Source organism: Thamnophis elegans, chromosome 1 (assembly GCF_009769535.1).
Source record: "Thamnophis elegans isolate rThaEle1 chromosome 1, rThaEle1.pri, whole genome shotgun sequence".
Lineage (NCBI taxonomy): Eukaryota > Metazoa > Chordata > Lepidosauria > Squamata > Colubridae > Thamnophis > Thamnophis elegans.
Window position 1 is genome coordinate 4,482,194 of NC_045541.1, and position 15,007 is coordinate 4,497,200.

A 15,007-nucleotide genomic window follows, 5' to 3' on the forward strand; every position below is an offset into this window, starting at 1 on the left:
TAATTTTCTTTTAAAGATATTAATGCACCTCTTGCTTTCTGTAGCCATAGTAGCGCTGTTTCTCAGCAACCAGTAATTGCTTGTTCTCACATTCTAGAAAAGCAGAAGGTGAATTTGCTGGAAATAACCTTTAGAGAGCCAGATCAAAGGCCCTCTTCAATTATTCAGAATAGACATTATAAATTAATGTCCTTGAGGTTTTTTTATGGTAGTGAGGAGGGCCTAATGGCTAGGATTAAATAGGGTATTATTATGATGTGCTATTTTGAAACAGAGCTTTTCTTGAGATGCCCTAATATAACAAGATTGATTTGATTCCCTTCCCAGTTCTGGAGATCTTCAATAGCTTCTTAGCATAGAGGTAAGAAAATTTAAGAAAAATGTATGTATTAAGACTGGTGCCAGTAAAAGAAAAGTATATGTTTGAAATGGCATAATGCAGTTTTTCATTTTTGATATGTGATCTTTCCTAGGCACAATAGCAATGCTGTCTTCCATATTCTAAACATCTTAAAGCAGTGTTTCTCAACCTTGTCAACTTGAAGGTGTCTGGACTTCAACTCTCAGAATTCCCCAGCCAGCGAATTCTGAGAGTTGAAGTCCAGACACCTTCAAGTTGACAAGGTTGAGAAACGCTGTCTTAAAGAAACTTAAATATGCTGAATGAACAATTTTTGGGAAAGAGTGTGCCATGCAGTAGAAAGAAGTTTATGGAGGTTTATAGTTAAGAAGCTCATATAATTGATCACTAAGCTTTCCCGATAGTATTTATCAATACTGGGAGTAAATTATTTATACAATTATGCAACGTGTAACATAAATAGTTCGAATTTACATTTTGTTGCTATTGTTTACGAGTTATTAGTTTATGGATTACAACATGTCTGCTTGCCCTAATTTCTTTTAGAATGGAATAGAATACTTGATTGTCTATATGTCTATACACAGTATACACGCACAACGAAATTCACATAACACCCAAAGACCATTAAAACATTACAATGAAATTATTAAATGATATTATTAAAATTATTATTGAATAGGATGTTATTAAATGGATCTTGAAATATCATCCTATTAGGAGAGCTTCAGTCAATTTAGCAACAAATACATCAGAAAATGCACGCTTATGCATACTTCCTATTTCCTGCCCCAGTATAACCATATAAGTGCAGCATGCAATTGTTGTGAATTGCTATACATTCATACAGTCATGCAAACACCAGCAAATTCATAACAAAATCTTATATCTTACGGAGTCATGTATTTCACTTGATATGTAAAAAGTTCCATGTTCACGAAATGTCCATACGTTCACAAAACGCAGGTTCAAAAGCTCACATACAGTATATTTATTTTATTCATCAACCTACCTATGTATTTTTAAAAATAACTGTATGATACATCATCCAATTTCAGGGCAACTAACAGCATCAAACAATAAAAGCCTCACAAGCAAGCAAAGATAGCAGGTCAAGCTTTCAAATAACAAATCAATAACATCTGTTTAAACATAGATTGCTGCAACTGTGGAAGCCATTTCAACACAAATGGACAATGTGGTGAAGATTGAAAATCTATTGGAATGAAGAGACTCAGAGAGGTGGCAGATCACTCTTCCCTAGATGTATTCAAACAAAATCTAGTTAACAGCCTATCAGGAATGTTTTAAGGTGGGGTTCCTGGACTGAATAGGGGACTACACTCAGGATCCTAAATGGCTTCTTCTGACACTAGGATTCAATGAATTTTGTCTTTGAGTGCAACACCTGTAGGAAAAGTGTGTTTGGTGTAATTCTGTTTATTGAAGTGCCACAGGATAATGTTTAATAGTGAACAAGTGTTGGAGCCTGGAGAGATTTTTTTCCCCAATCCCTTCCATCTAAGTCACCTAGAATTCTTGGAGAAAGGATAAGAAATATAACAAATACATATTTACAAAAACAAATATTGCCCAACAGAATAGGAAGTCTCAAAGAATAATTGGGTTACCGAAAAAAATCCCAAAGAAATATACTACTGGGAACAGATTATCAGTCTTAGAATCTTGCAATGAAGAATGAAAAATCCAAAAGAGTTGTAGATTAATTAGAAGAATTAGAGTTAGAAGAAGGAGAAAGCTTCGCTTTGGATTGCTGGACCACTGAAGAGCAGAAATCAGACTAGGAATAAGTGAAAAGTTCATACTATGCGCCTAGCTAGATGGCAGCATCCAGTTTAATTTACATGAACCTGGAAGGTTGAGCAGGATGAAACCAGGTTAGTCTTTGAATGGGAGACCATTAGGAAGTCCCAGGGTTGGAGGCTATATTGATTTTACTTTAAAAAGACTTGTATAATCATATTCCTTTGGAATATTTAAACATCAAAGACTCCCTGTGTTTCTTGAATTTAGAAATGCCATGATATCATTTTTGCATCTTCTTGTAGGAACCTCTGGAACAGATCAACAAATGGAAAGATAAAATACAACTTCTTCACTCTGCCCAAGAAGCCAAAAACTCTGCACTGGAAATAAAAGTGGCATGAACTAAAAACAAGCCAGGAGAATCTCAGTTTCAGCAAACCAGGGACAGAAACTGCATCCTAAGAAATGAATTGCCATGACTTAATAGCAAGGCATGAGAATCTCAAGATGCAAGTCCAGAAAATGAGAGTGGACATTCAGGTATGAATAACTGTCAGTCATATCCAATGCAATAGTACATTTGTAACTCACTGAGTATGCTCTTCTAATGCAGACTGGCAAGTTGTAAAAGACACATGCTTCCAGTTCTTGAGCTACATGTCATTCTCAGGTACTGATATGTGAGGAAGAATGTGGCTGCTCTCTCCAAAGGCTAAATCTTTCTCAGATGGCAGCCCTGCTTTTGAAACTCTACCTAGGGGCATGCAAGTTAGAATACTCCCCCATACCTTACAATAAATAATAAACAAATACAAATACAAATACAAAATGAGTAAAGAAATCCACCCCTCATTACAGGAAGATAGCTTTTGGGAGGAAGAAATAGATTTTAGTCTATCTTCTCCTTGATATATATTACTTTTCTGTGTGTGTTTCTTTCGCAGAAGGATAATCTATCCTATCTATCTATCTATCTATCTATCTATCTATCTATCTATCTATCTATCTATCTATCTATCTATCTATCATCTATCTATCTATCATCTATATCATCTATCATCTATCTATCTATCATCTATCTATCATCTATCTATCTATCTATCTATCTATCTAGCTAGCTAGCTAGCTAGCTAGCTAGCTAGCTAGCTAGCTAGCTAGCTATCATCTATCTATCATCTATCTATCTAACATCTATCTATCTATCATCTATCTATCTATCTATCTATCTATCTATCTATCTATCTATCTATCTATCTATCGAGTAGCAATGAGTAACGTTATTGCTTATTATTGTTTCTTTAGCTGAATCCTTGTTTGAATATGTATATTTACATATCTATATACATGAAGTTTTAAGCAACATTCCAATTCTAATTTAACATTTTATTCATTTGTCATGTGTTTAGAATATCACTACAAGTCACCAAAAAGACTTGAAGACAAGGAATATCCAGAATGGAACTTGCTACCCATCATTGGAGCTCAACCCTTTAACGAACAGCTCTCGAAATATAAAACCTGAAACTAGCGGGGGCCACTTCAGCAAGGGGATGAAGTTCAGAAGCTCCCCCTGTTCTGTGGCATCAGAGCAACCCCCTAGTGAGAAGCGGCTAGAGGAGGAGGAGGAGGAGCTGCAACAGGTGATAACAGAACTGAAGAAAAAGCTAAGTCTCCAAGTGCAGCCAGGTAAAACCAAAAAGAAAAAAACAACCCCAGTCTTGCTGGGATTTGTTACTAATTTTCAGTGCTGGTGCTGATGAGTTCCATGACTACTTAGCAGATATGCATTGGTGCTGATTGTTGAAGAGTTAAAAAGACTGGAAATCAGAGGTGGGTTCCTACCAGTTCGCACCTATTCGGTAGAACCGGTTCATCAAATCTACCGAACCGCTTAGAAGAGGTTCCACTAGTGGACCCGGAAAGCAGGCCACACCTACAGAAGAGCTTCCAAAATTTTTTGAAACCCACCACTGCTAAAGGGTTATGGGTACAAGGATCTTGTAACTTGACAGCTTTAAGACTTGCATGCCTCAATGCCAGAGTTCCTGAGCCAACGTGACTGGAGGAGGAATTCTGGGAGTTGAAGTCCACAAGTCTTAAAGCTCTCAGGTTTGAAGACCCCTAGTTTTTTTTCCTAAAGGGTTAGGGGTGCAAGGATCTTGTAACTTGACAGCTTTAAGACTTGCATGCCTCAATGCCAGAGTTTCTGAATAGCTACTTGGACCGACCTAAGTACTAATTCATAATTTCATATCCAGTCACATGGGTGGAAAGCCACTCCCATCCGGTCACATGGGTGGCAAGCCACTCCCACAAAGGAGGCCACACCCACAGAGTAGGTTCGAACAATTTTTGAGACCTACCACTGCTGGAAAAGCAGGAGTAAGTAGAGTAACTGGATTGGAACCTGCTAAATGCTTAAAATTACTGAAACGTTAAGAACTACCATATTTTTCAGAGTATAAGATGCACTGGAGTATAAGACGCACCAAGGTTTTGAAGAGGCAAAATTTAAAAAAAAATTTGCACTCTGCAAACCTCCCAAACCTCCCATTTTTCATGAAAATGGGCCTGTTTTTTTTCAAAAGAAGGACATGAATAGCTTTTAGGAGGCTTGTAGAGTGCTCCCAGGGGTGGGGGTGGGGCAAAAATGAGGAAAAAAATGACCCATTTTTCACAAAAATGGGCCCGTTTTTTTGTCAAAAAAAGGACATGGATAGCCTTTAGCAGGTTTATAGAGTGCTCCTGGGGGCCGGGGGGCAGCAAAATTGAGCAAAAAACATTTTTCACTCAGTTCTGCCCTCCCGAGCCCCCAGGAGCACTCTGAAAGCCTCCTAAAAGCTGTGCACGGCCATTTTGGTGAAGGGGGTGAGGTTTTGCGAGGCAAAAAATGCTGTATTCAGTGTATAAGATGCACCCAGATTTTCAGCCTCTTTTTTGAGGGAAAAAAGTGCGTCTTATACTTGAAAAATACAGTAATTGCAGCAGGATGGACTTGTTTCTATTATCAATTCCCTATGATGAATTCTCCCTTCAAAATCCAGGCAATTGTAATTGGGCCAAAGTGCAGAGAATGTCTAGGCCTATTTTGTATAATTATAGCTGAGAAACTTTTCATCATTCATTAACCAGTGTGTCCTATGAGTACAAATGTTTTGGGTCATAATAGTTATAGCTTACCACCAAAATCTTTATATACATCTGTTCTTATTTTAATATTACAACTTAATATATCTCCTGTTATAACATTTCCTAAATTATTTAATTTTCTACTTTTTATCCATATTCATTTTCTAACCAATGATAAAATAGTGCCCATATATATTATAATAATCAGATTCTTCCTTTCCTTTAATTGCTAGTGTTAATCTACTCATTTCTGCACAATCTAATATTTTCTTGATCACATTTTCATCTTTAGGAATTTCTTCCGCTTTCCAATTTTGTGCAAATAAAATTCTAGCCACAGTTATTATGTGAATAATCAAATATACATTTTCTTTACTATATTTCCCTGGTAAGATACCCAACAAGAACAATTCAGGTTTTAAGTCAATATGTTGCTGCGTCATCTTCTCAAACCACATTCAAATTCTTGCCCGGTATTTTTTCGCTTTTGAACATGTCCACCACATGTGATTAATAATACGACCCCAGCATTCGACAGCATTTCCAACATTTGGTTAATTTGTCTTTAAACATTTTTGCCAATCTTTTAGGTGACGTGTGCCATCTATAAAACATTTTGTACAAATTCTCTTTATATGCAGTTGCCATTGTTAATTTATAATTCCGTTCCCATTATTATTCCGTTATCTAACTCTTATCAAGTATCCAAAAATTTTTGCCCACGGTATCACTGTTTCTTCTAGTTTAACACGCAGTAAATAACTATACAATTTTTTTAATCATTCACTTTTCTGTTCCTGTAAGTATTTCATTCAATTCTGTCATCTCCATGTGGAAACCATATTGTTGCAGAAAATGACAGGCTTTAGACTTCTCAGGATACAGGAAAAGTTTATTTGGCAGCCAGGTTCAGAAAGCGAGCCCATGGCTTAGCATTGCAAGTTCTGAACAATCTTCATTATCGAAGCACGTGTTCTTATACATTCTCAAAAGCATTGCAACACGGAAATACTTAACCCATTTCTGAGTGGTTACCTTGAGGAGAGAAAGCCTTATAAGGAGATGGGGTCTTACTTCTCCTTTTGTTATGGAGTACGTGTCATTAACAAACTTTAATTGAACCTTGGACTTTTGACATAGGTTTTGACATAGGGATATCTTGTGGTTAGGCACTTGATTCCTATTCTTTTGCGAGCTCCAACTCTGTCTCTGTGGCTTTTAATATAGAAGTAAAGGGGCCCTGAGAGGCTGTCCAGCCTGACCCAGTAGGTTTCACACTTAATGGCCAAATCTCACTTTACGTCTACTTTAATATAATTTAGCATCTTTTTCATATCTAGATTGTATCTGCAATTGTGTATACCAAACCAAGTCAGTCCCTTGTTCTTCTAATTCTTATTTCTTATGCTGCACGCGGGGCCGGGAATCCTAGGCGGGCACAAGTGTTGCGCACGCATGCACACACCACTGCCCTGCGACACCAGGTGCCTTTAATCTTTAATCTTTCAGCCATTATTGAAGTAAATATCTTATAGTCTGCATTTAACAGGGAAATTGGTCTATGTCTTTATGACCCTAGTTAATAAAATCTTCTGTTAGAAAGATCCTAATGAACAACATTTTGAAGAAGTAGGTAAACTGTTTTATCTGCTTTCTCAATCAACATGTGCACACACACACAAACACACACACACTGTACCCAAGGAGGCAATAGTGTTTAGAAATGTCTACTTTCTTGCATCTAGTAATCTTTCATGTTTGAGGAGCTTTCAGATTTGTATCAAATAACTTTTATCACAAACTTGTATACAGCTTTTTACTGGACTGAAAATAGTTTGCTTTTTATGAGCCAAGCTTGTGGAATATTTGCCATATCGGTTCAAACCTATATTGATTCCGCATAACATTTTTTGCTTTTGTTCTTACAGGCTACCCCTCTGAAGAGTTGATGCTCCGGGCTGAGCATCTTTGCAAGTCTTTCTCTAATCTTATGACTCAAGTGGCCTCACCAGCCAGGAAAACTGAAGTTGGTGGTAATAGCCTTTCCGGATTCTCTTGATCTTCCAAGTTGAAAGAAGATAACCATGTATATTATAGATGTTTAAAAAAAAAAAAATCCATACATTGAAATTGGCATGAACTTTTACACTTCTTTCTTCTGCTTTGTCTCTGGGTGTTCATACTCTGGTTTCTCTTAAAATCAAATAATTATTCTATTCGCCGTATATCTTTTAAAAAGCACTTTTATTAATGTATGAAACTTGGTACATATAATACAAGTGCTCAATGGTTCTCCCTGGGTGTGTCCACATGTCGTCACAGGAGCTCCGCAAAGGCTTGAAGAAATATTATGATCCATGGTGAAGGAAAGTGGAGAACCATTGTGGTAGCTGATATATAGAAATGAAATATGGGAACTTGTTGTGACTCAGCAGAAGTTTGCTGTGAGTTGAGTCGGGATGCAAGATTAACAATGCAGCTGGGGCTCGTTAGTGTCGTCTTCTGGTGATAAAAGGACGGATGGTGCCACGCCCTGGTTGCAGGAGTCAACGTTCATCATTCATCGGTCGTGGTTTGTTTGTGAGAGGCACTTGGAGAAGTGATTTGCTTTCTGTAACCCTGATTCAAAGAGACACTTGGAGAAGTGATTTGCTTTCTTTCTGTACACCTGGTTTTGCCATAAGAGATCTTTGTTTTTGCATTCTGTTATCTTCTTGGGTTCCACCACAAAACCGCGAAGCCCTTATCTGCGCCGACATAAGTGCGGAGGGCAAATCCATGCCGTCCGAAGCGCTAAGGAAAAACGCGACCCTACCGCGATGACATAACTGCGGAGGGCAAATCCGCGCCTTCCAAAGCACTCAGCACCCTAAACCTAACCCTAAACCTAACCCTAAACCTAACCCTAAACCTAACCCTAAACCTAACCCTAAACCTAACCCTAACCCTAACCCTAAACCTAAACCTAACCCTAAAGCAAACCCCTAAACCTAATCCTAACCCTAAACCTAACCCTAAACCTAACCCTAAAGCAAACCCCTAAACCTAATCCTAACCCTTACCTTAATTTAAATTGGCTTTCTGCCGCCGCGCTGTTTTAAAGCACCCTTCAGTCGCCACACTGTTGTCGCGGCGGTGATGACGTGCGGTGATGATGTCGTGGCTTTAGCGACGCGGTTTTATCACCGCTATTTTGACGAGCGCGGTTTTGTCGTGCCACGCTCTTCTTGCCAGAGACTTTACTTATGTTTATTTTTGGGCTCGCAGCCAGCGTGAGTCGAGGCTGATAAAGTTCTTTCCTTTTAAGTCTGTCTGACTGTCGTCTTTGAACGAGCGGAGAAGGGGGGTCAGAGCAGGAACTCATCATAACATTAGAATGCGTATGGACCTCCTCGTGGTTTTGTTTGAATCCATGTATTCAATTTAACAGAAAATGTGAAGCAAGGAACAAGGTAGATTTCTTTATACAGCTGTGTGAAAAAGTCCTGCACGTTTTACGGTTTATGGTTTTATGACATTTCTGGGATAGGCTATTGATTTTATGATATTTTATGCTAACTGCTATGCAAATATTATTATATTTAAATAAATACTGGTGGTTTTTAAGTGAAAAGCATAAGCTTTTTGCAATTTGGTGCTGTTTGGATGGGGATTGTGAATTTTCTTGCATGCTTACAATGACTATGAAAATAGATTAACTGATGCATACCCAGTGGCATGCGTGTTGCAATTACTAAGGCCGATGCTAGTGTTTTGTTAACATTTTTATTGTTTATGGCCCTGAAAAGGACCATTTAGGTAACCAAACATGGTTACTAATATGAAATTGGCCAGCCCTTATTCCTTATCACCAGGTGGCATCACTTCGGCATAGACTATATACGCTTTTGCACATGATCTTTGGTGACAATATGGTGCCAGGCTGCAATAATGGATTCAATCAACTCCTGCTTGGTCTATGGATGCTTTTTGCTTATTTCATAACCAACTTGGCCCACAAGTTCTCAATTGGGTTCAAATCCAGGCTCTGAGCTGGCCAATCCAGAAGTCGAACACCATGCTTCTTCATCCACTGCTGGACGGACTTGGCTCGATGACAAGGAGTGTTGTCATCCTGGAAGTAAAAGTCCTTCCCTACAAGTTGCTGAGCTGAAGGAAGCATGGTCTTTTCCATGACTTCAACCTCCTGCTTGGAATTCATGATTCCCTGCATGATTTGTATCCAACTAATATCAGAAGCAGTGATAAAGCCCCAGATCATCATGTGCAATTTGGACCGTACTGCCTAAATCTAGATAGATTTAGGCAGTATGGTCTAAATTCTTCAGGAGAGAAGCTTCTGACATACTTAATGTACTGATTCCCAGTCAAGTAAGAAATTACTCTTGTCACTGAAGATGACCTTGGCCCACTGTTCATTTGTCCACTTGGCATACCTTTTGTCCCACGCACGTTGACAAGAACGGTGAGTGTCTGTTAGCAAAGGTTTACTTGGAGCCCTGCAGCCTTTGAGCCTCTGGCAAGTAGTGTGTGACACACTGTGCTTGTGCACACTTTTACATCACACGTTTCACCTCAGATTCTTGTAATATGAGGTGAGGTGAGGCTTCCTGTCAGCCATTGAAATGCGTTGCCATTTTGTCGACTTTCTTGGTCTTCCAGAGCGGAGCCTGTCGTCAACCAGTTATTTGGTATTTTGTGTGTATTTGTGTGTGTGTGTGTGTGTGAGAGAGAGAGAGAGAGAGAGAGAGAGAGGGAGAGAGAGAAAGAGGGAGAGAGGGAGGGAGAGAGGAAGAGGGAGGGAGGGAGAGAGAGAGGGGGAGGGAGAGGGAGAGGGAGGGAGGGGGAGAGAGAGAGGGAGAGAGACAGACAGACAGACAGACAGAAGAACTGTTCATGGTGCTGCAGCTGGCAGGACCTCCTGGGTTACTCACTGTATCCCAGTTCACTCTCCAAACTCTAGGAAAAAAACAAGTCCTTTTGGAAAGCTGAAATGAATTACTCCTGCAATGAATGGTAATTTTACGCAACTTTCTTTCTTCTAAGAATCTGAAGACGTCTAAGATTCTGGAAACCTCCCCCCCACCCGCCCCCCCCATTTCTTTCCCCTTTATAAACATGTGGGAGTTGCTGGCGTTTCTCTGTCTTGTGTCAAAAGCTCTAAGAGGGGAATTATGATGAGCATGGCCCAAAACATCATGGGCTGTCCCCCTGACATCACTAGATGAAATTACTAGGACTTTCTGCCTTAGAAAAGTGAGGAAAGTCCTGAGGGACAACTCACTCCCTGCTCCGCACTTCTCCTACTGTCGGGTAGTTGTATGAACAGGTTGAAGAGCAGTTTTTATCCGTGGGCTGTCAGACTCTTGAATGCAACATAACATCATAAGTAGTTGTAGTATGTAGTATGATAGACTTGCAGGGCGGGCGCAACATGTTCATATTGGTGCAATTTATTACAATGTAATGTCACACACATATATGTTTAGGGTAGTGGTTGCAAACCTTTTCAGCACCAAGTACCCAAACTGCAACCCAAAACCCACTTATTTATCGCAAAGTGCCAACACAGCAATTTAACCTGAATAATGAAGTTTCACTACCTAAAATAATGATAAACAAGGCAGAGTTCAACTACTTGTTCTAAGAAAAACGTGCTAAATGCACTTTTATGCCCTCTTTTTTTTCTGCTTTTGAAGTATTACATTTAGCAACAATAAAAAACTTTTGCAATATCATTTCCCTCTCATTTCCCCTCCCTCTCTCTTCCCGCTCCCCTTCCCCCCTCCTTCTCTCTTTCCCACTTTCCTTTTCTCTTTCCCTCCCCCCCTCTCTTTCTCTTCCCCCTTCCTCCCTTTCTTTCCCTCCCTCCCTCCCTTTCTCTCACCTTGATGCAGCCACTGGGAGTCTTTTAAAATCTCCTGACAGGCTCTGGGTGGAGTAACAGCTACAAGGAGGCCGGTGGTGCACCAGTGATTTCAATCCTAGGGAAAATCCCAAGGATTGTATGCAGAACAATGTATACCTGAAAGAAATTCCATTAAACCCCAAGTGGATCTATATGCAGAATTTGTTGGTTTTAAATCACCATTGTCCCCATTGTCCCGGGGGAGGGCCTTCTCTGTGGCTGCTCCGGCCCTCTGGAACGATCTCCCCGTCGAGATCCGGACCCTTACCACCCTGCCGGCTTTCCGCAAAGCTAGAAACAACCTGGTTGTTCCAGCAGGCCTGGGGCTGTTGAATCTTCCAGCCCCATCCGAGGTATGAATGTTGCCATATTTTTAAATTGTTTGTCTTTTTACTTTTATTTTGTACCCCCCAGGGGTGGGTTTCTCGCCCCGTTCCAACCGGTTCAGTTGGAACGGGGCCGGCGTCGTCCTCGTGCACGCGCGCGGTGCACGCATGCGTACTAGCATCTGCGCGACGCTCCAGCTGCTCCTGGACGATCGCGCAGGCGCTGTATGCGTCCTGCGCATGTGTGGAAGCGCAGAACTCGTCAAAACCAGGTAAGGACCGCGGGTGGGCGGGCGCGCCCTTCGCCGTTCCCGGAAGTTACTTACTTCCGGGTTCGGCGACCAACCGGTTCACAGGGACCGCCGCGAACCGGTTGAAACCCACCCCTGGTACCCCCCCTTCCCCCCAGATTGTTAGCTGCCCCGAGTCTCTCGGGAATAGGGCGGGATACAAATTAAATAAACCTTAACCTAACCTTAACCAGCAATTTGGGTCATAATTTTACCAACCTTGGAAGAGTGAAAGGCTGAGTCAGACCTTGAGCTGGTGAGAGTAGAACTAGTCATAATTGTAGAACTTTTGTGTATAATTGAGGCCTGGCCTCATCTTTCAAAACTTCCTGGAAATAACGTAATGATGGAAGATACTGGCAATTATGCGCATGGCCTTCAGACACATCTCTTCATCCTGGCCATTTGCAGTAATCTTAAAAGAGACTTTATACTTAATTTTAATGAGATTCGGGAGCTTTCAAGTCTATCGTTTGCATAGTGAACATGTAGTTCGTTATTACTGCTGGACTAATTAAGAATTTCTGGAAAGGTAATGATGAGATTAGGGCCTTGGGCACTGCTGTTTTCCATTCTTCTCCATTTCAAGTAATAAAGGAGAAAATTTCCTAGTACATCTCCCTGAAAGTTATAATTCACCTTGTTTCAGTGGGTTCGTTAGAAGCCAAGCAACCATAATTATTTTAGTGGTACCCAACTGTATTGGCGTATAAGCACACGGATATCAGGATATCTGCACAAATGACAAATTCCATTTCTCTCATTTCCATAGCATTCTGAGGTGGCGGAAGGAGCCGAGGTGGCGCAATGGTTAGGGTGCAGTACTGCAGGCCACTTCAGCTGACTGTTATCTGCAGTTCGGCGGTTCAAATCTCACCAGCTCAAGGTTGACTCAGCCTTCCATCCTTCCGAGGTGGGTGAAATGAGGACCCAGACTGTGGGGGCAATAATGCTGACTCTGTAAACTGCTTAGAGAGGGCTGAAAGCCCTATGAAGCGGTATATAAGTCTAACTGCTATTGCTATTGCTATTGCTATGTTCTGAAACAATAAGACAGCTCAGTTCCTTAAGGTTTTAACTGTTGTGATATCATTAGCATCTAATGAATATGCATACATTCTAACATTCATCATCTTATTACAGAGCCTCTCAACAAAGTGCATCATGTTCATCTACTTATCACTGGCTTTCAAGATGCTATTGGTTCTTTGGCTTCTGAGAAGCACTTCCATTTTGAAGAACCACAATTAAATTCAGGAATATTTCAATTTCTCAAGGGCCTGATTTACCTGTTTTGTATCTATGCTGAATGTTCTTCCTCGCATTACGTGGGCAGGTTTTCCCCCCCATTTCCTTGGCCCATATCCCTCTGGTAGGAAAATGTGGACCTTCTCATTCCCTCAGTTCAGTGGTGGGTTTCAAATTTTTTTGGGAAGCTCTTCTGTAGGTGTGGCCTGCTTTCTGGGTCCAACTGGTGGAACCTCTTCTAACCGGTTCGGTAGATTTGACGAACCGGTTCTACCGAATAGGTGTGAACTGGTAGGAACCCACCTCTGCCTCAGTTGCTCCAGTTCATTCACAGATGTTCATATTTAGCAGAACATAACCAAGCCCATTATGAGCATCTACAGGCAGAAGCCTAAAACCCTATAGAAAGTTAGCACCTAGCCCTCTCCTAGAAGAATGAAATATCCTAGGAAATATTGAAAAGGCAGAATATTATATTTCCCTCGATGTGAAAAGAGAGAAACATGCTTTAAAGACAAAGTAGCTCCCTGCAGCTTCCTGCCCATCCCCCTTTGGCAATGGCCCATTAAGATGCCCAAACCAGTCTATTCTACATAATAAAAGAGTTTTCCCCTTCAGCTCCAGGGTGATGGGATTAAATATTAGCCCTTTACCCAATTCACCACATGGCATCTGAGAATTCAATCAAACTTGGGATTCAAAACACAGCCTAGAGAGTTGCCCCTGCATGGCCCCATGGGACTCTGACAACCAATCAGAATACATTTTCTTACACAGGAACAGGAAACAGAGAGGTGGGGCTGAACAGATTATAAAAAGCCCACCAAGCCCCTTCCTCTCTCTCTCTTCATCTCTCTTCTTCTTCACCCAACATTGAAGCATGTGATCACCTTTTCTGTTCAGGGCTCAAGCCATGTGGCCCTGTCCAACAATAAACCCTCTTTCCAAGCAGCCTCCATGTCTCCAGTGTCTTTTCCCCCACTTGGAGCTGAATCCAGAAGGACATTTCTTTCGACAATCCCAAAGGAGAAGTAAAATGTCTTAAGGAATGAACTAAAAATGCCCCCAAAGCATCTTGTAGCTTTCTATTCCCATGATGAGGGGGGAAAGGAAATAAGTATTCTTTTGGCAGGAAGGCTGTGGTTTTTTTAGAAAGCTGATTCATTATTATTTTTTAAATAGTGCACAATAAAGCATTAAATCAGGCAGTCAAATGCATAGCTGTGCACTTTTGTAAAAGTGCTGAGTGAATAACTTGTGAGAGTATGAGGACAGTGTTAAATATCCTGGATATTATTAAAAGGCCAGCAACAGCCTATGCTGCGCCCTGATTGGTTGGGACGCAGCATAGCCTGTTGCTAACCAGCTACTGTTCCTGATTGGCCGAGGTACTGCATTAGCAGTTGCTGAACAGTACTCGGCCCCTGATTGGTTGGAATATTGTTACATTGCTAAGTATAAATACCTTGGCGCGATCTTTGCCGTTTTGAATCGCTGTCACCACTGTTACGAATAAAGTTCCTGCTTTTAGTAGTCCTACGGCTCCTGTGTCTTCCATCCGCCCAATCTTCTAAAGACAGCTACTGGAGACAAGTATCTAATGTGGCTTTGCTACGAGGTAACCAGAGGTGGGTTCCTACCAGTTCGCACCTATTCGGTAGAACCGGTTCATTAAATCTACCGAACCGCTTAGAAGAGGTTCCACCAGTGGACCCGGAAAGCAGGCCACACCTACAGAAGAGCTTCCAAAAAAATTTGAAACCCACCACTGGTCCTTGGATATGATTATTCGACACTATCATGCTCATATTTATAAAACTCAGTGCCTCTGTGAAAGGTAAGGATGACTACTGCGTTTGTGGTGCAATCAGAACATTGCGTGTGTTGAAGTTGTTTTAACGCAAACCAAAGATCCCTTTTAAAAAACAAGTTTACATCATATTCTTATGCATGCCAGTGCTGTGTGTGAGGTAGTTTA